General features: G+C 38.7%; 1 protein-coding gene and 1 long non-coding RNA gene across 7 annotated transcripts in view; one reads left to right on the top strand and one right to left on the bottom strand.

Moving 5' to 3' along the window:
* Positions 1-11,189, top strand: part of LOC141407177 (uncharacterized) — a 42,962-nt gene extending 31,773 nt beyond the window's left edge. The window contains exon 2 of the long non-coding RNA XR_012414763.1: positions 10,473-11,189. This is a non-coding gene — a long non-coding RNA (uncharacterized lncRNA). The remainder of the gene's footprint in view (positions 1-10,472) is intronic.
* CDIN1 (CDAN1 interacting nuclease 1) overlaps positions 1-25,506 on the bottom strand; it is a 241,882-nt gene that overhangs the window by 32,742 nt on the left and 183,634 nt on the right. The window lies entirely within an intron of this gene.

Genomic DNA, 25,506 nt, shown 5'->3' with positions numbered 1-25,506 from the left:
AGTTAAGCTTGTGACTGTCTTTCTTTCAGAGGCATTCCTGGCTGCAAACTGCCTCATCCTGGGTGACATAAGACAAGCTATTGCATGAGGTTAGACTGAGGTCCTTGGATGCTGGTCTGCGCATGCTGCCATTAGCTGATTAATATGTGTTTATTTTTAGGGCCTGAACTAACAGACCAGGCTAAGGCCAATGCAAGATAATATCTGAAGTACTCTGTGAGCATCTCATGCTTACAAAAGGCCCTACTTTGTGTGAAGTTGTTGATGTAGGTGTAGTCCCTGGCAGCCTAGTAAAATATAATACACCAAATGCAGAGAAAACGCCACCCAACTCCATTATAGAAAGGACCACTGCAAAAACAAATTGATGATGACTTTTAAAAGAAACACTTGTTGAAGGAAACAGGAAGATAAATATGCCTAACTAGCTTTGAGAACTGGTTGAGTCCAAATACTTATTCAATACTATATACTAAATAACAAACATTCCTAATATTATGTCCAATGTCTTCCATAAACAATAACTAGGTTTTAAATTTATTTTTAATGAGATACGCCTCTACAGATATATGCTATAATAAAACCTACATGGATTTATGGCCTTTATGTAGACTTACAAGATTTATGATTCTAAGGAGTTCAGAAACAAAATGGTAAAAAGACTCTTCTGTTGTTGCCAAGCTATAAGTTTAAAAGATCTTACAATTATACATTTATTTGTGTTTAATGTTTATCTCCTCCACTAGATATTTTGCTCTATGCAGGCAAGTGTCTTGTCAACTTCATTATTACCTGGCATTTAGTGGTTAACGGCACATAGTAGACATTGAATAAATATTTGTTAAATAGCTGAATAATACAGAGAAAAGTCAGGTAGTATCTTTGCGTAGCTATTTTGTGTAGGTCTAGTTTAGATGTCAAACCTTATGGCATATATAAGATAGACTGAATGATTGGAAAAAACCGCTGTTGTTTGCTTTACTGATTCATTTGCCTTTGTTCACTTGACGAGCTTTCCTACTTCCTCAAGAAAGAGGGTCATTGTAAATGATGAGAACTCACGGACACAAAGAGGAGAACAACAGATGCTGGGACCTACTTGAGGGTGAAGAGTGGGAGGAGGGAGAGGATCAGAAAAAAATAACTATTGGGTACTAGGCTTAGTACCTGGGTGATGAAGTAATCTGTACAACAGACTCCTGTGACAAAAGCATACCTATATAACAAACCTGCACATATATCCCTGAACCTAAAGTTATTGTTATTTTAAAACAAGAAAGAGAGCCATTGGTGCTGACTGGCATAGTCAGAGAAAAGTTAAAGTTACTGCTTTTCATGCTTTGTTTTTTCTCCCAGGGAATTTGCTGGAATATTTTTAGAGGAAAATGAACTGGAACTTTTCCCTTTTAGTTTAAATTGCTCATCTCAACCTTTAATTTTTTTTTTAACTGATACATAATATTTTAGACATTTATGGAGCACATGTGATATTTTGTTACATGTGTAGAATGTGTAATAATCGAGTCAGGGAATTTAGGGTATCATCTCAAGTATTTATTTCTATGTATTGGGAACAATTCAGGCCCTCTTTTCTAGCTACTTTAAAATATACAATACACTGTTGTTAACTATAGTCACTCTACCCTGCTGCCGAACAGCAAAACTTGTACCTTTAGTCTAACAGTATGGTTCGGTCACCTCAACCTTTGTGACATGCAATATTGCAACACTGGCCTACCTTCCTTACCTTTTAGGTTAACGCAAATCCAGTTCTAGCCAGACTTCTGAACAGTAACAACTCTGGAAAAGGTGCATTTAGAGTGTAGAGCTGGGAAAGATTGCTGGCAACAGTTCCAATTCCCTACCCAGTTCTGTGCTTGAGGCTGGAAAGCAAGGTGCTATTTCATTTATTAGACTTCACAGAAAGACACTGGAGATCTCAAGAGACCAAAAGTCCAGTCTGTAAAGTTGTTATAACCACAATCAGATCAGCTAGGTCCATCACGGGGACACATATGGCAATTTACCACCACGATTTCCGCAGGGAAGCAACCCTTGTGCCTTCAGTCTATTTTCATGATATACCCAACACAAATCAATCACCCACAGCTCCCGACATTTATAACACCCTTTAGGCTTATTTATGGATCAAGCATTAGTTTTACTGAAACAGACCAACAGCCACCATTTGAAAGGCAAATTCTTTTATCTCACTCAAGATTACTCAATGGTTTCTAGGACTGACTTTGGTAGGACTCACTAGCCCCATGTCAGTTTTGAAGATTCTTCACTATAATGCCTTTTGATAGTCAGTTGCTGCTCTCAAACCTTCCAGCACAAGAACAGACATTTCAGAAGAGGATGGAAATAATAACTTTCATGAGGAGGAAGGACATCATGTGTGGGGCATAATTTTAAGAGGAAGCCTTTTACACTCACAGTGTGATGTTTGGACTTTGTCTTAAGCTTCTCTTCTAGCTATTTTGTAATAAGTGTACCTTACTGTTAACCACTGTCACCCAAATGTGCAACAGAACACCAGAAATTATTCCTCGTATGTCACTGTAACTTTGTACCAGTTGACCAATCTTTTTTCAGACTTCCTTCACCCATTAATTTTTTTAACAAAATACACACCTTGAAAAACTAAGAAGGTGGCAGAAGATTTAGAGTATATATATTCACTCAATGCCTGCCTTCTTTTCCAAACTGTTTACCATAATCTGATTAAACTTTATTTTAAATGTTTCTATATTTATTTACTCTAAAGGATTGAACATAATTAGCTCAAGAAAATGGTTTGCAATTTTGGAACTCCTCAGCTTGCATGTGTGAATGGCGGGCGTCAGTTTCTTTGGACAAATGTACATAAATTACCCAAAGTTAAACGACAGTAATTATGCAGGGAATGGAAGCACCAGGGACAGTCAGTCTAGAGCAAACTTGTCCAACCTACGGACTGCACGTGACCCAGGATGGCTTTGAATGCAGCCCAATACAAATTTGTAAACTTTCGTAACACATTATGAGAGTTTTTTGCGATTCTTTTAAAGCTCATCAGCTATTATTAGTGTTAGTGTATTTTATGTGTGGACCAACACAATTCTTCCAATTTACACTTGTACAGTAGTTTATGCTTTCTAGAAAATGCGAATCCATTATTTAGGAGGATGAAGTATTCAGAGAAACTAAGTGATTTCCCAGAGACTTATTGGCAAGACACTGGAGTTATTAGGATGAAGGTCTTCTGATTTCTTGTTCAGAGTTTACTGAGGAACCCTGGAAAGTTTTGGTGAACCATTTTACCCTATAGTCCCTATTACATTTATCAAATGAATCCTTACAATTTGCATCTTATCTTATATACAGAGATTAAAAAAAGATAAATATTCAGAGTGTTTAAATGCTACAAATGTGATAGAATTGCTAAGCATTATTAAAATATATTTAAGTAATTTTGTTTTGAAACTAATTGAGATATTGAGCTATTTCACATTTTGCTGACATCACCTTCTGACAAGCTATTTCTTATTTTGTATTCATAGACAAACCGTTAAAATCTATGAAATGGGTTTTTAAAAAAGTTTTTGGTCAGGTATCCTAAAACTTCTGAAGGTAACATTAATTTTTATCTGTCAGGATGTACTAATTAGAGCTTCAAAAAATTAAAACATTATGCCTGAGTTCAAACTACTCATCTGCTTTTTAAAAAAAATATAATTATAGGGCTGGGCGTGGTGGCTCACGCCTATAATCCTAGCACTTTGGGAGTTCAAGACCAGCCTGACCAACATGGAGAAACCCTGTCTCTACTAAAAATACAAAATTAGCCAGGTGTGGTGGTGCATGCCTGTCATCGCAGCTACTCGGGAGGCTGAGGCAGGAGAATCGTTTGAACCCAGGAGGCAGAGGTTGTGGTCAGCTGAGATCGCACCATTGCACTCCAACCTGGGCAACAAGAGTGAAACTCCATCTCAAAAAAAAAACACAAAAACAAAAACAAATTTATATACATAAAATTATCGTTATATTTCTCTTTAAACGTGGGGCAATATTTTACCTTTCCAGATAACTGAAAATATATTGGTCTTAGTTCAGTTTCACAACTGTGAGTTGTACAATTTCTATTAAAAAGTATGAATAACATCATTTAAAGTATGAATAATATCATATTAAATATATGATACATATTAATACATATATTAAATCTATGATACATATCTAAATATATGATACATATTACCTAGTCTTTGGTCTTTTGCTATGATTCCTATGGGTATATATTGGGAATGAAATTAAAACAAAAGGACGTTTTTCAAACAAACAGAAATCAGTCCTTAAGTGACGGAACAGACTATCTCTATAATACAATTAAAATCTAATTTTCAGAATTATTAACAATAAGATGTAAAAACATATGTATTATCACAATAGTGCAATAACAACAACTTATTTAATATTAGTTAAACAAGTAGATTTTGGGGAGTTAACATATATTCACTATAATCTTAAGATGGTTCTGGATACAATGAGAGATAGTATATTCAAATAACAAAAGACTGAATAAACTATATACAAGTGACTATTGATTTTAAAGGGCTAGAAAAGTAGTCCTTCTAACTTTGCATCATTCTTATTATTACATACAGTATCCCTGCTAATGCAAATGAAAATGTGGGTTAAGAGTATGAGAGCACAGCTACTGATATTGCACTGAAATGCCTGAAAAGCTACCACATTTCAATGGTAGTGATGGAGGTGGAGGAATGACATGCCAGGGGTGGTTTATTTAACTAAAAAGGTGAAATTTCTATTTGGTTTTGAAGGATGAGAAGGAGGATATGAGATGGAGAAGCATGTATAGGTAAGAATCAGGGCAGAGGTAAAAATAGAGGCATCCATGCCTGGTACTTCAGGGCTTCCCTAGAACTCGGTTTGAAAATCAGTATAGTAGCCAGTTAAAAGAATAAATCTGGAAAAAAAAAAAAAAAAAAGATTGAATCTGATGACACATGTCTGGAAATGATGTGAAGACAGGCACCTAGACAAGATTGTTGGAGGAGGTGAGCAGGGGTGTGAGGATGGAAACGTGAGGCCAATAATGCAAGAGGTAGTTGGAGGAGAAGGAACCAGCAAAGATGATTATGCAGGCGGAGAGGCATCAACAGGGTGGAAAGAGAATCAGGAAACAGTGGCATCACAGAAGTCAAGAGTGGGTTTAAAGGGTCAGAGAAAGGAGAGTGGTCAAAAAAGATAAGGAGCAAGACATTTGTGCCGGGTCTGACAACAAGGAGGTACTACCAGAGCAGTTACACCCCAGAGATGGAGGTGGAGACAGACTCAGAGACATGAGGAAGTAGGGACCCTGAATGCAGATGACTCTTTCAAGATTGATCATGAAGAAAATAAGATAAAAGCAGACACAGCAGAAAGAGAATGAAAGCAGGTTAGATGTGGGGTGGGCAGCCTTCAGTATATTGGTGGCCAGTATACTGGGGTCTAATATGATCTTGTGTGTCATAAAACAATTGATCTTATGAAACTTGTGTCCACAGACTCAATCAGAAGGCCACAGGATTAAAAAAGACCATAATACTGACAGAATACAAATGAGAGATTATCACAATGAGATGTGTCCAATGGGGGAAGTACACTACACACACAGTGAACAAACGACTACAATTTAAAAAATCTATACATTTAGCACAGTTTCAGACATATTATAGTTTTTTTAGATAAAAAGCCAAGAAGCATTCTTAATAGAGTTAGAAGGTGATAAATAACATAACCCAATTTGTACCATTCACTGTGTCAACAATCTTATAAAATCATAGGATCAAGACAATTTTATCTAAAGGAATAAAAAGTTACCTTAAAAACACGTATTTTCAGCCTTACGGCTTTGAACTGTAATTAAAATGAAGTCGACTTTGTATTAAGGACATGCATGCTTGCTTGTTCTAAATATTCCTTATTTGCTTTACTTTCATTGTCTCTTAGTTTATGAACACTGTCAGTATTGAACTCTGGAAACCTGTGGAAAGTCAGGATACATGAGCTTTATATTACATCAAAATGGGTTATATGTCTCTTCATTTAGAGTGACTTGCTGATCTCAGTTGGATGAGGTTTTAGGCAGAATTATCAAAATACTGGCCAATATTTTGAACTGTCTCTCACAGGTGTCCGTGCCACCATTAAGTGGTGTGTGTGTGTAGTTGCCTTTATGGTATAGTGTGTGTCAAGCCAACAAGTCCTAACAAATAGAGGGGTAAATGAAACTTCGGCAAGCAGTTTCTCATTACAATAAATCTTCAGCTCAAGAATTATAGCTTAACTACCAATTCTTTCTGTAAAAAGTATTGGAACTCCTGAGAGCTGCTCAACTTCCAATTAGTTATCTGCACAAGGTAACGGGAATAGTTTTTCCCTGGGTCACTGGAGAGCAAGTTTGCAAGTTGCAATGTGTAGAAAAGTCCCAAGCCCAATCAGCAGCTCAGGCTCTGATCAGTGGCTCTTCTTTGATCTAAGGTGTGTATGTGAATGGGTGTATCAGTGTAGCTTGTCTTCATAGAGGCCCTTGCTCCTGCCACACAGATGTCCTATGCTTCAATTCATGACTACACAACTCCCTGGGTGAGTAAGTCATATGAGTCCAGAATGTTAGTGATTACCTGACCGCTTTTCAGCTGAACAACCAGGGCTCATGGGCCAAAGTGTGAGGCCTACTGGACTCTGGTTAACACAGAGCCTAGAAGAGCATCAGACAGATTACTGAAATATGCTGTCATCACTTCTCAGTGCCTCTTTTTGCAAATTACTAAATTTATAATTTTATTATGATGGGAAGCGAAGTCTATGAGAACACCTTAGCTATTTTGATGGACTTACAGATATCTCCCTTGGCTGGCTTAATGGCTGGGAATATCCTCCATGTAAATGTGAATCATTCATCCCATTCTCAGAAATGTGCAAAAGTAAGAACCACAGAGGCCCTTTTGGGTGACGCTGTACATGTACACTAAACCTTTACAAGGGCAGCACCCTGACATCTGAAATCAAGCTTTTAGCTAATTCAGAAAGATAAGCCATCTCATGGCCAAAACAGGTCTGCTTCAGTTAATAGTATTTGGCGGTGTCACTTGGGCAGGGAAAAATCACACATGCAATACTACAAAATCAGCTGGGGAGCTGTCTTGAAAGTGGAGCTTATTGGAATTCCAGCCTATTTCTAGCAAGAGCCCCATGGTGCAACGATTATGTTTATGGTACTGAAGGAAAAAGTAGCAAAGAGGAGGAGAGATATCAAGCATATAAAGACATTTTTTAAAAGGGGGAGAATTTACTTAGCAAGCAGGGCCACAGAAAAAGAGATAAGATTGGATAACTCAATGTTTATGCATTATTTAATATAAGATCCAACTAAATTCCAACAATAAAAAAATTTGAAGAGTGGAGATTTTATCCATAGAATGAGATAGATTATTCTTCACTGCTGCAAAGCAAATATAATAAGGGCAACAGGAAAATTTTCAACAGACAGATTCTTAAGTAAACAAGGGCAAAAGACCAGTGATTATTACACCTTTTAAACTTTTATATTGTCTAAATTGCATTATCTGTGGATGGCAAGGGATTTACATGTGTAGTCCTTTACAATTGCTTCAAGCAATTATTGCTTGTTAGACTCTAATTTCCTTTTTCTCCCTAGAAATAACTAACTTAACTGCCTCGTTGTCCAACCTTAGCACCACTTACATGGCTACCAGTGATCCTCCTCCACTTTCTCCCTACTCTTTACTGAGCCCCTACTATAAAGTGCCAGGTACTCTGACAGGCACTTTGTATATTTATCTCAAAGTCTCTCCTCCAACCCAGTGAGTGTTATTTTTAATAACAATGTTATAAACTCATAGGATTGAGACAATTTAAAGGAATAAACAGTTACCTTAAAAATACATATTTTCAGCCTTCCAGCTTTGAACTGCAATTAAAGTGAAGTCAACTTTGTATGAAGGACATGCATGCTTACTTATTCTAAATACTCCTTATTTGCTTTACTTTCATTTTCTCTTAGTTTATGAACACTGTGCAAACCTGTGGAAAGTCAGGATAAATGAGGTTTATATTACATCAAAATGGGTTATATGTCTCTTCATTTAGAGTTACTTGCTGATCTTAATTTAATGAGTTTTTAGGCAAAATTATTAAAATACTGGCTGATATTCTGAAATGTCTCTTACAGGTGTCTGTGCCACCATTATGAGCAGTGTGGGTTTAGCTGCCTTTGTGGTATAGCGTGTGTCGAGCCAACAAGTCGTAACAAATAGAGGGGTAAATGAAACTTCGGCAAGCAGTTTTCATCATATTTTCAGCAAATTCCAACTTACGTTTCTCGTGTTTACTATATGTTCATGTGTATCACAGCTCTGAGGCTCTAGCTCTGTTTGGTTCCTAAATTTATGCCTTGTTTAAACAAGTGGCTCTGGTTTCATCATGCAACAATTAAAAAAATAATGAACACTGGGATTTCCTACATGAAAAAGGTTGCCACCAACTAACTGGACGAAAGGTATCAATAAGGTGCTCCCATTTTGACAAAATGCTTAAATATTGGGCATATATGAATTTAAACTCAGGCTTTTAAGAGAGGATCAGATAATGTGAAAATTATATACAGGAACTTGCAAAAAACTTTTAAACAGCATTAAAAAAAAAAAAAGGTTACTCCAGTCCTAACATATGTTTTTACACAAATCTGCATGCTCCAATTAATCTGCCGAACTGCTGGTGTGCGGCTGGGACCGCCTTAATCATCTTTGTAAGCACAATGTACAATTTGTGGTCTGATTTCTAGCAAGAAAAGTGCACTTAATTTTGGCTTTCCCCATACTTATACCTATTTTAGAAAATTAGAATTTAACCATAGCTTTACACAGTCTTAAAAAGAAAAACTGTATGCAGCTGCTGACAGGTCATTGATGTTGTAATACTCTGAGTACCCGAGGAGAGATTTTATAGTATTATCGCAATGAATGGCATAAAAGAGACTTGGATTTTAAAAATTCATCTCCACTTGTCAAACATCATTAGGAGAGGAGGGAAAAATGGAGATTTCTTGGGATGATCTGACACAATGGCATGTTTTTCCAGTCCACCATGTCTGGCTGGCAGAACTCTTTTCTTCTGTAGTGTAATAAACAATTGTTAGTACAATGCTACGCTTGGAACAAGGCAAGTTTTTTCTTCTCTTTTAAGCCCTTGGCTCAAGACAGTAGTCTTACAGGAAATGGCTATTGTGTTTAGTGTTATTTGATGATGAAATGTCATCTGACTAAAATATTTCTATAATAAATTATTTCATTCGATGTTTGGTCAGTTTAAAAATGTAATTTGCATTATAATACATTCAGAAATCCCTGATGAAAAGTCCTTCCGTATGCATTAGTTCATCTCAACACACACTCAAGTGCGCTTGCTTGTAAGCTCTTTCTCTTTCTCTTGTGGTTTAAAAGAGTTGCTTGCAACTTGAACTTGTCATAAAAATTCAAAATCCAAAAATGCCATCACCATTTTGCAGCTTAGTATAGAATCATTTTAAAGCAGGAACAAAAATGCTAAATTATTAGTTAATTTAGAGAGTGATGATTTACTAGGAGTAAATTGGCAGATTTAAAATGCGGTTTTCCCTCATTTTCTTGTAAAATGTGAATGGCTGTGGCATCATCACATTTTTGATCATCTAATGGAATAACCCCCCTCCTTTTGGGAGCAGCCACATCTCCTCCTTGTTTTTGCCACATAACTTTTTTATAGTTGTGTTTATCATTTAACAGTAAGTTAGTGTATAAATTATGAGAAATGAGAATTGCTTTTATTGTGGGAATTTTTCAATATTCCTTAAGATAACTAGAGATACTCTTGAAAAGCCAGGGTTGGTAATTATCACCTTCATGAAAAAAAATACCAGGATCCTATTTCTTAATTAGTCTGTTTATAATCCATGACTACTTCTGGGAGTGGAATCCCTGTTGAAGGAATAACTGTGTATACTGGCCAATATCCCTCTAATACAAACTTGAAATATTTTCCTCTAAGGAGAAAACCTTTTGAGGAAACAAGAAGTCCCTCCTGCTTCTGAGATTGGTGAGGACAGGGGCTGGATCTATGTGTCTCTGTTCCTAGGGCCAAGCACAGGGCCTGGCCCACCTTTGGGTGCCCAATAAATACCTGTGGATGAATGAAGAAGTGAGGGAGTAACTGATCTGAGTGAAGATCATTGAGCTTATGATAATCCATAACTCTGGTCCAACAGACCAGTATTCCCAATCTCACTGCAGCATCATGGCTCCTGGCATCTGTGCCATAGTCTTGAATTTCATGTGTGTACTCTAGCTTCTATCTGAATCTTTATAGGACTGAAAAGGATATCTGTGCTAAATCTCTTATTACTGTTTGTTTTATTTTCAAAGGAGCAAGAACCTGTTTCAGTCATTTGGAAAGGAATGGACTCAAGATTACTGAATGGACACCTATTGTTTCTTTGGATGTGCATACCATGAGTTAGTTAGTTCAATGTAGGAAAAGCACGGGAACAAGAATCTGAAGTCCCAGGCTCCAGGCGTGACCCTGACTGTAACTGGCTGTGTGACCTTGGATAAACTGCAGAGACTCTCGGGCCCTTTCTCCTGATCTGTAACGGAAAAGGCTGTAATCTTAGATAATGTCTAAGGTCTTGCTTAGCCCTAATATCTTTAAATTTGATTACTATTCTTATTTCTACAAGCAAATATGAGTACTAGAGTGTGATTTTTTTTTAAAGTAGTCTAAAAAATGATATAGCTGCCCTCTCAAAAAGAACAACTTGAATTCCCAGTTGTAACTTACATGTAAGCCCAATATAACACATGCATTCATTAGATTATTCTTTTGTATTACCATCCATGGTGCTAAATTCAACATGTGAGGTACATGAGGAATTTGTTTATTTATCTTGTAATTATTTAACAATCTTTCCTGTCAAGCTAAATCTAGAGTTACGTACTCATTGGTGATAGCCTGGGCTTTGGGGTGTCCTTGGACCTTTTGAAACTGTATGCAAAATTTTGCATTTGTGCAAAGTTATGCAGGGAGAAAGTTCATAGGTATAATTAATATTGAATTCAAAATTTTAGAAACCTCAGCTTAAATAATGGTCTGTCATTTCTTGCTATGAAATGTCCTTGGAGTTGGACTTGTGTTGGATTCCTAGCTCGGCCACTTACTAGTTCTCTGACCTTGAGCAGGCCTCAGTGTTCCTTTGAGTAAAATAGAGATAATAGTATCTACTCTATTGCACAGTTATTAGAATTAATAAGAGATATGCATAGAATTAATGATTATAAAATCACTGGTCCAGAATCCATCTCATGACAAGTACTTAATATGCAACAAACACACTTTGCTTTTTGTTTTAGTAAATGAGGTTACCTAAGTCTTCAAGGTTTTTCACTGCTGATAGTCAAATCAACCTTTGGGAGAGACTCCTTTTCAAAAGCTTTTGAGAAGGTAGGGTGGAGGTGTATATCTAAATATGGTAGTCTATAAAGGAATCCACCTGCCTAATAGGATTCTATCTATACGAGTTAATTCAATTATACTAAAACAGATGACTGCCATTGGTTAAAACATCAATTTAAAGCAATTTAAAATGTTTGATAGTTTTGGTTTACTCATGTCTTATTACAGGTAGGTTTCCTGACTCAGCTTGGTGAGCCAATGAGATTTTCTGATCCAAGCATTGATTGGCATAAAGGCATGTAGACTCAATAAGAGGGCTGAGGTCCCTTCCAGTTCTAAGACTCTGCCATTCTTTTCCTGAATGAAGAATTGAAAAATCTGCTTTAAATGGCTCTGAAATCTACTTTAATATCTAAATAGTCTCAGGTCCCAAATGGGCACTAGTGTTCCCAATATCTTTATACACCATACGACCGGTGCTTCAATGCACAGGAAACTGAGACTCACTCTCCATTTGGAATCATTCTAAACGTAAATCACTATGGGAGTTCTGGATCAAAGATAGAGAAGATAGAAAACTCATTTGAACTTTAGAAGAAGGGAGGGAGGGAAATGCCACTGCTACTCAGTATGACCACACCGTAAATGACACTGGCTACCACACCCCACTCAGAAAAGCAGTCCATTTCATAGGACCATCTTCAGAAGACTATATTCATACTACTTGATGTACCAACTTAGTTGGGTGGTATCGTAAACCTTCATAGCATCCTTCTTCTAAAACACAAAACAAAAAAATCTTTGGAAAAGAAACTGCAATTTTGCAGCCTCTGAGGCCCAGAGAAGTCTGGTAACTTGGTCAGCTAATAAATACAGGTGCTAAGATCTGAACTCAGGTCCAACAGACTCCAGAATTACTGATTCTTTCCATCACCCATGTGGTTCCCAAAACACGAATGGAGAATGCCAAGCAGCTGCACAGGAATTTGCTGGGGAGCAAGATAAAACACATATTCCTGGATTTAGACACAATCTGAGTAAGGTGGTCCGGGGGAGGCTCAGGAATCTATATTTTGAACAGCTGTCTCCATTAAATCTGAACCGCTGAACTCTGTCTTTGGGCTATAGTCTCCAGAAAAAGTTTTCTGTAGGGAGTGAGATTTGAACACCAAAGGGAAAAAATGAACTTAGAGGCTGGGTTGTGAGTTGATCTTTGATGAAAGAAGCTGGCATGTTTGTAAGAGAATAAGAAAACTGCGCCAGCTAGAGCAGAAGGTCTGTGGAGGAGGAGTAAGGCTGGAGGTGCATCTAAAAATTATATAGCGAATAGGTTCATTGTTTAGGAAACTCTTAATTGTTTGGTAGTGGTTTCCTTGAAGCCCCGTGTTGACAAGGATTTTGATGCAGGGAGTGGTGGCATACAGCCACATAGCAGACATGCCAAATTTAAATACAAAACCTTATTTTAAAATGACAACATATGGTATATTTTATAGTCCATCAAGACTGGCTTTGTGTAAATGAATATATGATTAAAAAAAGACAAATAGTAAAATTTAATTATCTCCCCCCAATCTTACTCGGCTCCTACAATCCTGTTTTTAATTATAGCTTCATGACTTTTACCTGAATTCCTCAAGTGCAAATACTTTCTTTTACAATTTATTTCCATCATATCTTTAGTGCAATGCAGAAAAGGAATCTTAAATATTTATTTCAGCATTTTATATTTTTATTGGTTTTGTAAACCACTGAAATTGTAGGGTGTGCTTAGAGTGAGTTGATTCCATATGTAGTAAATCAACTGGAGGACAGACGACAGTGTACGCCATTTACAAAGTGAATCACTATAGCTAAAAATACAACTTTCTCCCCTCCCACCCCTGAAACCTGCCAACATCCAAACAACTACAAAATTGCATGCTAGAGAGATGTGTACTGTATGCCAAGATAAATACATACAAATTAAACTGGAAAACCTCAAGGTGTTATTGATTAATTCTAAGAAACATTTCAAAATCAAGTCGTATAGATACTCTTTTCTGGGATAATCACAAGGAGAGAAATAAAACAATTGCAGAGGATAGGAATGTGGAAGGGAACCTTATTAAAATACTTTAGATTAAAGGCAAAACAGGAGAAAAAGTTGGTAGCAGAGGGTAAAATGATAAGTAGCCAGAAAAAGGAGTTTCAGATTCAATTGAGTACCACTAGGAACACAGACCCTCTACCTTCCTCTACTTTCTCGGACTCCCTTCCAGGCTGATCCCATGTCACTCTCATCCTTTCCTGATGTGTGTCCTTCCAATCTGAGGCATCTGTGGGGGTCAGTAGCTTCAGGACTTCCTAACAGCAGTGGGTGAGAGGCAGAAAAGACCTGACTGTGACAAAGTCAACAACCCTAAAAACTGGCAGAGGTCTTATAATCAGTCTAAGCCAGGCCTGTGGTAACTTGGTATTTGATATTCGGGATTCCATTCCTGAGCGCGCTGAACATTGCATTCTCTTCATAAGAGGCAGAAACATCCTAAAATCAAGCAAGTGAAGACCCAGAAGGGATCATCCAAGCATTTCAGACGCTTCCAATTCCAGCAGAATTAACTAGGTCATCAGCTATATCTTCCAATTGCCTTTAAAGACTTGAGATGCTGGGCGCACAGGCTCATGCCTATAATCCCAGCACTTTGGGAGGCCAAGGTGGGCAGATGGTTTGAGTCCAGGAGTTTGAGACCAGCCTGTGCAACATGGCGAAACCCTATCTCTATAAACAATACACAGATTAGCCAGGTATGGTGTTGCTCACCTGTAGTCCCAGCTAATTGGGAGGCCGAGGTGGGAGGATCACTTGAGCCTGGGAGGCGGAGGTTGCAGTGAGATGAGATTGGGCCACCGCCCTCCAGCCTGGGTGAGTGACATCTTGTCTCAAAAAATAAAAATATAAATAGAAACCTTGACATGCAAATTTGATGTCTAAAACAGAATATGGTGTACAGTAGGGGCTCAATAAATGTTTTCTGAATGTTGATTAGATGTCCAAATGGTTGATTGTGTGTGGCCTTGATAGCTGGAATGTTGGCAACCTTTAAATATAAAATAAGTTTCTGAAAAACAGGGAAAGGTAGGGAATGGACAATGGACCATTTTTTTTTTTTTTTCCAGATCTAAAAACCAACAAAACGTTACTCTAAAAGGGTTCATCCAACATAAGCTGACCTGAAGTGAGCAAATGAGTGTGGTAGGGTGTGTGGGTGCAGAGATTTACTTAGAAACTGAGGAAACTATTAAAACAATTTAAGCTCAAGTATTTCTTTTTTTCCCCCATCGCTAATTAGCCACAACATTGAAAACATTTTAATTCTATTCACACTCTGGGCTTAGTAAATGTTGCTGATGGATCTATTAAATACACATCCAGTTAAGTAAGCACTGCTAAAAAATGTGCTTATCAACAACCAAGATAATGATAATCCCCACTGATAAGTATTTTTTTCCCAGTAAATATCAAATTCAGAATAACCTTTAAAATTATATAACCTTAAGATCAGAAGTGTGCCATCAAAAAGATTGGGACAAAGAGATGAAAACAGTACTCATGCAGCAGTTTTTGAAATTCAAGGTTTATGATATAATAGGACATTTAAAAATTATTTCCAAATGAAAGTGAATTGGTAAAACAAACCTCATGTTTTAGAAAAGGTTCAAAATGGCTCTAAGATTTAATTTCAGTTAAGTAAGGGAAAAAAAAAAAGAGATCACTATGTTGGGCGATTGGCAACCACTTTTACTACCATTTAAATGAACCCATTTTATCTTTCTTTTACTCAGGGAAATAATTATTTCTACCAAAGCTCTTTGCTGCCTTTTCCTCCTTCGAACCTGCATTCTAGGCCAGGATCCTATAAATGTCACATAAAATGAGTTTACGCAACTGAACAAGCATACTACAGAAACAATATAATGACAGAAAACACCATCCTTTTAGCATGAAGAATAATTTTATTTTGAAGGCTACAGCCTGTGCATGATTACCAAGAAAAATATTTTTTAGTTCTATGTGACTTGGCACTGGCATAGGACAAGGATTCTGATGCAGAACTGAGAAAGTAAAGTTAGTTTCAAGAGGCCAGGGAATGTTCTCTCCACCTCATCAACATGGTAGGTGCTCAGTGAGGAACTAGAAGATAGATGAATGGAGAGAGTTCAGTTGTTCATTTATAGTGAATTCAGACCATTCCCCATACCATGATTCTATCACCACCATGTATGTTCCCTGAATATTCTTTCCAATACAGATTTAGGAGGACATGTCCCTGACATATCCTAAATCTGTGAGGTAAGACTGCCCAGCAGTGAAAGACTTGATCAAAGGCTCATCAGAAGAATGTGAATGGACCGTACTTGAAAAACCTACTGTAAAACTATATTATCCAATTTGTCTTGTTCAAAGTTTGGTCATTACTTCCTAGAAAATTAAACCACATATTTGAAAAAATTAAGTGATGTTTCAAAGAAATATTTAAGCCAAATACTTGGGAGAATAAAAATAAATCAAATTTCTAAAAGCAGTTTGTTACTCCTTCCACAGATGGATTTTCATGATATATTAATTGATTACTAGAACAGTTCTAATCAACTAAATCTAAATGAATGAATACATACATACATACATATATACAGTAAGTAAATCTAGGTAGTAACCAAAGAAAAATTCTAAATTCTTAAGAAAAAAAAGAACATAATGTAAAATTATGAAGTAGTTTTCTATAAATATCAAAATATCATATTTATACATTTAGAAAACAGATAAAACGCTTCTCAGGGTATATATCTTGCATATTGTCCCTGTGTAAATCTGGTAGTAGATGAAATTAGAAAAAGCTGCATGTTATACTTCATTGCTGTTGGACCAAGACTTTGGCAGAGTAACATTCACCTTTTTGTTTTAAAATAAAGGTACATCAAGACTCTTGAGTTGAAAGGTTAAGTGTGCTCTCTGTGTAGTTGATAAATGTAGTCCTAATCTAATCAGGGCCTGTCACAGGCACTGCTGCCTGACCCAGGCTTCTGGTTTCCACACGGGTAAGATCTAACCAAGATGTAGGCTCTAGGCCTCTGACCTCCTGGAGACCTTGTCCGTGCCAGCCGAGAATTCTGGTTAACAGCCGGGAAACTCGTAGTTCAAATCAGGAACATGTGCACTTTGCTAATACAACACATGGCTTTGAAATTAAAATGCAACATGATCGAGTGCTTCGGGATATTTTAACAACTACAAGAGAGATTATAGCTAGATAAAACTGGGCTTTCAGGTCACTTTTGCTCATTCATGTTTCTTCTCGTTTCTTTGGACTAGACAAATTTAATTTCATTGTATTTCTTAAGAATTTGCTAGAAAAACAAAAGTTTGGTAAGTTATTTCATGGCTGATTGATCTCAGGGAAATGGGGATGTTGTAAGGTTTCTCTGCGACATGTGTCACCTATTAGATAGTTAGCTTTTTCTATTTCCAACTGAGCCAAACCAAATTAATTAGAAAGTGGTTTGAATTACAAGCTAAATACAATAAAAAGTAATAAAAACAGAAAATGACATTTAGGTCATCAATAATATTCCTGAGGTAATTCAGCATTGATTTTTTTTCTTGCTTTCTACGATAAAGAGCTTTACAAGTTGTCAAGCTGACAGTTTAACCCCCAGTTGCTACAGTCAACAACTGCAGGCGTCAAGAGCACAAATTTAATAATGCGGCAGATTTATTTTCTTTTTGTTTCTCACTTTGTTTCTCCTGGAGACCAGTCCTAGGAGTGTAAGATGGCCTGAGTAACCTACTGTGCACCTGAGGAAGTCTACTAATCACACGGTCATATGTTTGACTTGTAAGAGTCAAATCTGCAACTGTTCTACCAACAAAACTCAAGTCAAAGCAGAATCAGATTCAGAAGAAAAAGAGGAAAACTACCAGCAGCATATTGGTATTTTCTTTTTAAGTAAGGAAAACATGTGAATTATGATAACCTTTGCAAAGTCTCCCTACCCTTCAGAGGAAAACATTCTTTTTTTCTAAATGAAAAGTTAAATTCTTGGTTCAAGTTATTTTAGACTGTCTTAGGTCCATGAAAATCAATGTTTTGAATTACTTTTAAAATCTTAGTATAGGAAAAACACATGGTACAGAAGTCCCCTCCAAATAGCTCAACTTATCAACTGGGGGAAAATAACAACCAGAGTAGGTACAGTTCTTGCTTATTTTGTTTAGATGAATTTCCAGTTTGTTAACCTTTGGAGAGTATTGGAGGAGGACTAGTGACCCTTCATCTAAGTTTAAATCCTGTCTCTAGTAACTTTTAAGGGGCTATGATTGTGACTCCCCTCACGTGTGCGCGCATGTGTGCACACACACACATACACACACACCTGTCAGGTAGTTGCCAGCAGGTGCCTGGGGGTGTGGGAAGGTGGTCCTGAACTCAGGTCCCTGAGAAGAATCTTCCCTGACTCCCAGTACTACACAGTAGCCATCGGCAGAAACCACGATAAGAAATCTCTTTGTAGTTCAACTTCAGGAGGACATTCCATGCCAAACTGTGCTTCTGGTGTGCAGTGCAGGAAGTAGCTTTCAGAGGTGTCACGGACTGGAGACGTTTGCCAAGTGGCACAGATAACTACTTGTCAGAGTTCTTAGCCTCAGAACAATTACAGGAGCACCTTTAAACACCCTGAAGGGTTTATCCCTACCCTGACAAGTTGAAAGGTCTTTTCAGAAAATTCACTTCCGACCACTTTCCCAGTACCTCTCCTCCAACCTACACTATCATAATATCTAGCCATATAGAGTCAGATACAGTTCTCTGAATGTGCCGGGTTCTTTAGCACTTCCATGCTTCGGTTTTGGTTTTTGTTTTGCTTTACATGTTCTGCTTCTGCCTGGAATTATTTCATCCCATACTTTAAGGCTGAGTTGAGTGATCTTCTCTGGGTAGCCTTAGAATGCCCCAGCCATTTATGTCAGAATGAAAAGAGCCTGTGCCCCAGATCTAGAGCTGTGCTGTCCAATACAGTAGCCACTAGCCATGCATAATATTAAAATCAAAATAAAAAATAACTAATACAATTACAGTTTCAGTTTCTCAGTTACACTAGCCACATTTCCAGTGATGAATGGCAATATAAGGCTAGTGATTATAGTATTAGACAGTACAGATATAAACCATTTCCATTATTGCAGAATGTTCTGTTGAACAGCACAGATCTAGAGAATAAGGAATGGATGTACTGCCCCATCCACCATGGGACCAATAGCCCTAGATCCTGAAAATCCCTCAGAGCCAAGTGCCATTGGCAAGAGTGGAGAGAAACCTCAGTTTTCAGTCACTGCCTGAGCCCAGATCACTAGACCCATATAGCTATTAGGGTCAGAAAAACTGAACACCAAAAGCACACCCGGGATATTTTTTTCCTGAACCCCCCTGCAAACAGGATGAAGAATGAGGGGCTTCTTGACTCTGAAAGTCTGCCTGAACACCTGCAGATGAAATATGCATGTAATTACAGTGCAGGAGAGGGAGGAGAGAACAAAGCATTACTGTTATTACTACAGTGCTAATACTATTAGTTTCTTGCAACAGAATCTATTTGGGTTATATAGGTTTTTCTTTCCTATCTTTAGGAATCAATCCACTCTTTAAAACAATGTATTTACATAACTGCTTTCCTCTGTTAACACAATTCTTTTGGAATTTGGAGATACAGCTCAACAGATGTTATCAGAGCATGGTGCTCCCAGGATTTAGGGAGAAGACTGGAAAAGGTCACCCTCTGGCAGCAAAACTAGAGAAATCAACGCACCATAGATTGCTGTATTTCCTCAGTATGTATCTATCAGGGCTTCACAATGCCAGGCTTTGTGCACAGCACTGGGAAGCAAGACTGAGTTGGTCCCTGCTGAGATGAATATCATTGCCTGCCAGCACAGTCAAACCAAATGATGGTTAGAAAATGGACTGCCCTGAGGATGGGCTATTACCCAAGACCAGGGGAGGTCCTTTGGGAATTTAATATATAAAGAAGCCACAGGTCCATAATCCTTTACCTGAAGCCTTTAGGCCAGATGCCTTCAAGAACTAAATTTATCAGATTTCGAAATGCATAAACATTGTACATTATGTTATACCCAGAGTGGGGAACAAAGCAGCACTATGCAATCAAATGTATTCATATTTCCAAAGAAAAACATATGACGATTTGCGCCAAGTGAAGTAAGTAAAGCCTTCAAATAACTTTACATGAGTTCTGGTCAGGTTTTATTGCTAACTATGTTTTGACGCCACCTTACTAAAAAAAAAAAAATACAGTTTTTGTAGCTTTTTGGGATTTCAGAATTGTGGATAAGGGACAGTACACTCTACTTGAAGATGTGATATGTTGGCAAGAGGGTAACTGTTAATATCTAAGAAAAGAAGAACCAAACAAGGTCCTCAATTCTGTCCCTGAAACAAATGCTTCTGGTCTGTTGAGAGATTTCTTTTAATAGCATGACTACAGAATTCAGTCAGTTGCCGTGAGTTTGGTTTGTGTGAGTCTATCTTTTTTTATTTTTTTTGAGACGAGTATCGCACTGTCGCCTGGGCTGGAGTGCAATGGCATCACCTCGGCTCACTGCAACCTCTGCCTCCCTGGTTCAAGCGATTCTCCTGCCTCAGCCTCCTGAGTAGCTGGATCACAGGCACCCGCCACCATGTCCAGCTACTTTTTTATATTTTTAGTAGAGACGGAGTTTCACTATGTTGGCCAGGCTGGTCTCGAACTCCTGACCTCGTGATTTGCCTGCCTCGGCCTCCCAGAGTGCTGAGATTACAGGCGAGAGCCACTGTGCCTGTCCTGAGTCTTCCTTCACCTGCCTGATTCTTGTGAATGGATAAAATACAGAAGGCTGAGGCCAGATGCTGGTCTACAGAGACCTGGCCAAGGCACTGCTAACTTGAAGCGTGGTTGAAAGCAACCAGTGAGCCTCCTTCTAGAGCTATGGTTTCCAGCTCTGGCTGTGCACCACAATCGGCTGGGAAGCTTTACACATCGGTGCCCAGGCCACACAAATCAGAATCCCTAAGGGCAGGACCAGCTATCAGTGTGCCTGTGTATGTATATATTATTATTGCTTTCTTTTTTCTTTTTTTGTTGTTTTTTATTTTTATTTATTATTATACTTTAAGTTCTGGGGTACACATGCAGAATGTGCAAGTTTGTTACATAGATATACATGTGCCATGGTGGTTTGCTGCACCTGTCAACTCATCATCTACATTAGGTATTTCTCCTAATGCTATCCCTCCCCTAGCCCCCTACCCTTGGGGTATACAATATATAAAATAAGAAATATAAAATATAAAAGTCTTAAGTAACCATTCCTTAGAACAAGATACAGAATGGCCTGGGTTTCCTCCAGTCCCTTTCCAGTTCTTATTTATCCTCTCTTCCTCCCCTGAGGCACTCCTATGTCCTGACTTCTCTTCACTATCCAGCAATCTTAGGCACCAGTGTTTTGTAATACTGGTTCCCCAGCTGAGCTGTTCTTTGGCGTCACCTGGAGTTTTAATGAGTGCTGGCACTAGGGTTCACCCCAGAGATGCCCATTTACATAATCTGGGGTCCAGCTGGGCAGCAGCATTTCTATAGCTACCAGGTGACTCTAATGTGCAGCAGTTTGGGAGCCACTGCTCTAGTAACGAACATTCTTAGCTGAAACAGATAGATCTCCTATAGGCCAAATACATAAAACCATCAAAAGTAATCAGAAAGAGGCTTGGCGTGGTGGCTCACGCCGGTAATCCCAGCACTTTGGAAGGCTGAGACAGGTGGATCACTTGAGGTCAGGAGTTTGAGACCAGCCTGTTCAACATGGTGAAACCCTGTCTCTACCAAAAAACACAAAAATACCTGGGTGTGGTGGTGGGCACCTGTAGTCCCAGTTCCTTGGGAAGCTGAGGTGGGAAAATCGCTTGAACCCGGGAGGCAGAGGTTGCAGTGAGCGGAGATTGTGCCACTGCACTCCAGCCTAGGTGACGGAGTAAGACCCTATCTCCAATACTACTACTACTAATAATCAAAAAGAGATTGTATTTTTAAGAAGATTGAATTCTTCCTCTCCCCTCTCATTTTTTCTCTCCCTCCCTCCTCCTTTTGTATTCTCCCTTTCCCCTTGTTTTTGCTTTCCTCCCTCCCTCCCTCCCTCCCTCCTTCCCCTTTTTTTCCTGATCAAGCCATAGTTGCTACTACAGATATCAGAAGTGGTTCCAATTTCATTTATTAAGTCCCTTATTTTTCTCCCTTCCTTTTCATTTCCCTTTCAGGAAGAAATAATTTTTTAAAAAGACAATATAGAGGAAAAAACGAGACAGAGGGAGAAAGGGAGAAAGGAGAGAAATAGAATAGGAAAATGAAGCAAGCTGAGTGCGGAAGAAAAACAAGGCCTGCAGGGGAGAAATCATCAAGGGAAAAGAGATGGGGGAGAGAAAAGAAAATGGCTTATCTCCTGACATAGGCCATTTGACCCTGTAGGTTCATTTCATAAGGGCCCAATAAGGCAAAAAGAGCTTTTAAAAATTGCTGGTGGGTACCCTGGTGTATCAGCTGACTGAAACATCACTTCTCCCACAGTTTCTTAGACTTCAGAGCAAACATCTTCCCCAGGGCTCTTTGTGTTTTTGGCAGGCAGCTAAGCATTTTAGGTTGAGAGCTGGTTTCCTGAGTCTGACTGCTTGGCCCAACCATGAAAGAATAGGAAAGAATGGTGTCAACCTGAGGAAGGTACTACCTTTTTCAGCTTCACGTTTCATTGTCAGTAGAACGGAGTTAACAGTACCTACCTGTGACGGTTAAATTTTATGCATCAACTTAGGCTAGACTATGGCACCCAGTTATTTAACCAAATGCTAATCCAGATGTTGCTGTGAAGGTATTTTGCAGATGCGATTAACATCCATAATCAATGTCAGTAAATCAAAGTACCCTCTGTAATGTGGGTGGGGTTATGTAACAGTTGAAGGCCTCGAAGAGCAAAATCTGGGGTTTCCCAGAAGAAAAGGAATTCTGCCTCAGGACTGTAACACAGAAACCCTGCTTGAGTTTCCAGGTGGCTGGCCTGCCCTACAGATTTAGGACTCAAGAACACATTAGCAACTCCTGCCTGAGTTTCCAGCCTGCCGGCCTATCCTATGAGTTTCAGAGCTGGCAACCACCCCGCCACAATCAAATGAGTCAGTTCCTTAAAATAAATCTTTTAATATGTGTACACATATGTCTGATTGGTTTGTTTCTCTGGAGAACCCTGACTGATATAAACTACCTCTGGGGTAATAAGTGTAATGTGCTAACCAAAGGCATATTCAGTATTAAGCTACAATTTTTAGGGTGGTGTGGGGCTTATGATATTTATCTGCCTTTATCAGAAAGTCCGGGGATGATTCTTAACTCTGCACTTGAATATAATCTCTTATCTCTCCTCCACCTTTTGCAAATTTTTTTCATAACAGATCTCAGGCCAGTTCTCTCTACTTCATTTCATGACAGACCCATAACATAATTAGGGCACAAATGACAACCAGGTCATTAGAGTGCACAGCTGAATTTAAAGGTCCTCCTAGGAAACTCCTTTCTTTCAGACTCTGAGCCTTTCTCCTTGGCTCCTTCAGCTACCTTCATTCTTTTTCCTGCTCCCCCAGCCAAAGCCTGGGTTCCACTTGATTTGCTTCTCCAGAACCTGGCTACCTCCTCCACGGAAGTCAACTGGACAGCAGCTCCAGTTCCACCCCACTCCAACCACCAGTTGAGGCCACTAACAAATATTCTCATAGCAGTTTACAGCAAACCCCTTTGTCATGCAAGGATGGGGATCTGGGGAAAGGCAGCTTGATACACCTCAGATTTGGCTTCCCAAATGAAACTTCTTTTTTGGCTCCCAGAAAAGCTGGCCAGGGGCAAGAAGTTGAAGGGGAAAAGCTACATTTGGGAACAGGGAGAGCACTCTAGCAGCTAGAGTCGAGTTCAAATTTTCCCACAAATAGTTTGGAAAGAAGGCCTGCCGAGTGGAAGGATCTGTGTGTGCATCAAGTGTTGGCACTGGATTATTTAGCCCAACTCTTTTATTCATCCAACTAAGACAGTGAGGCCCCGAGAAGAGGTCTGACTGAGGCAGTAGCTAAACGGATCCTAGGACTTGGACCGGTGGTCAGGCCCCTCCATGCAGAGTCCAGGGCTTTCTTCCACAATGCCATGGGGCCTTTAACAGCTCAGGTGGAGTAACAGGGTTTAAAGATTACATCTCCTTTATCATGAAACCAATACCAATCATGCAGGCCAACACTGTCTAGCTTCCTCTGGCTGTCCGTGAAATCTATAAGCCTTTGGATGCAGGGCTCCTGGGGGTGGGAGGAAGTTAAGGGCAGGTAACGGGAGCTGAACCACAGACTAGTGTTTGCAGTGAGCACAATACATGAGGGGTTACAAATAGCCCTCTCTTCCTTAGATGGTTTCCTATGAAGAAACTCGATCAATGACTCCAATTTCTCAGGCCTTCCGAATTCCTAATGACTATTTAAAATGAGGAAGCCATTCCTTGATGGAAGGCAAATTAGAAACACTTATTTCATCAGCTTCCTTTTACTAGTCACTCCAAAATGTTATCTTGACTGTCTGTATCACCTCTACAGCAGTACATTTGAATTTCAAGTTCACTCTACATGACTCACAAAAGGCTAATTTCTAATAACAAAGGGCACATGGAGAAGGTATTCAGGAGATGTCAGAGTCTTGGTTGCTGCATTTAATGCAAGTGGAAGTCTGAAGGCTGAAGGTCCAATTACTCGTGTGAAGCTTTCCAGGTGGCTTTGCTTCAGTGACCTGAACAGGTGGGAATATGAAGCCCACCTGCTTCTCTGTTTGCACAGTGACTAATACGTTTATAAACACTTAATAAACATGTAACCGTGTCAACTCTTAAAATAGTTCTTTCACAACTACAATTCAAACAGATTTGAAATTACTGGGTGACTTTGTAAGGCCATTTCCATAAAAGGGGATGGGGCTACACATTCTGGTGATGTTGGAATCTAATCCTTACCCACAGGCTAGAACTCCTGGTCCTTGTTATGTTCAGGTCTGACTCAGGAAGCCCAAAAATACATCTACATTACATAGGGAACAGAGAACAGACTGAGACAATTTTATTTCAAACTGCTGAACCGTAACACATTTGGAAGGAAAGTTTCCCAAGATTCAGAGTCAACTCTGAGTATTAAAAATATAGTTCCATTTTTTTTAACTGCTGGGAAAATTGGACATCCCCAGGCAAAAGAATAAAATTGGACCCTTATCTTACACCATCCACAAAAATCAACTCAAAATGAATTAATGACATATTTAAGACCTAAACTGTAAAACCCTTAGAAGAAAGCACAGGGAAAAGGCTTCCTGACGCTGGTCTTGACAATGATTTCCTGGACATGACACCAAAAGCACAGGTAACAAAAGCAAAAAATAGACAAATGAGACTATGTCAAACTAAAAGGCTTCTGCACAGCAAAAACACACAAAAACCAAAACCCATCAACAGAATGAAAAGGAAACCTTCAGAATGAAGAAAATATGTACAAACTATGTATCTAAGAAGGCATTAATGTCCAAAAGATATGACCAACTCCCAAAACCAAATAACAACGACAATAACAAAAAACTCAAATAATCCTATTAAAAATGGGCAAAGGAGTTGAATAGACCTTTTTCTAAAGAAGACAAACAAATGGCCAATAGGTATATGCCAATCTGCTCAGCATCATAATCATCAGAAAATTGCATGTCAAAACCACAATGAGGTATCACCACATACCGGTTAGAATGTCTCTTATAAAAACAACAAGAAATAAAAGATAGTAAGTGTTGGCAAGGATGTAGACAAACTGGAACCTTTGTATGCTGTTGGTGGGAATGTAAAATGGTACATCCACTATGAAAAAC

Source organism: Macaca fascicularis, chromosome 7, assembly GCF_037993035.2.
Source record: "Macaca fascicularis isolate 582-1 chromosome 7, T2T-MFA8v1.1".
NCBI classification, from domain to species: Eukaryota; Metazoa; Chordata; class Mammalia; order Primates; family Cercopithecidae; genus Macaca; species Macaca fascicularis.
The sequence above is the reverse complement of the archived record's forward strand: the minus strand, read 5'-3'. Positions and strand labels throughout refer to the sequence as shown.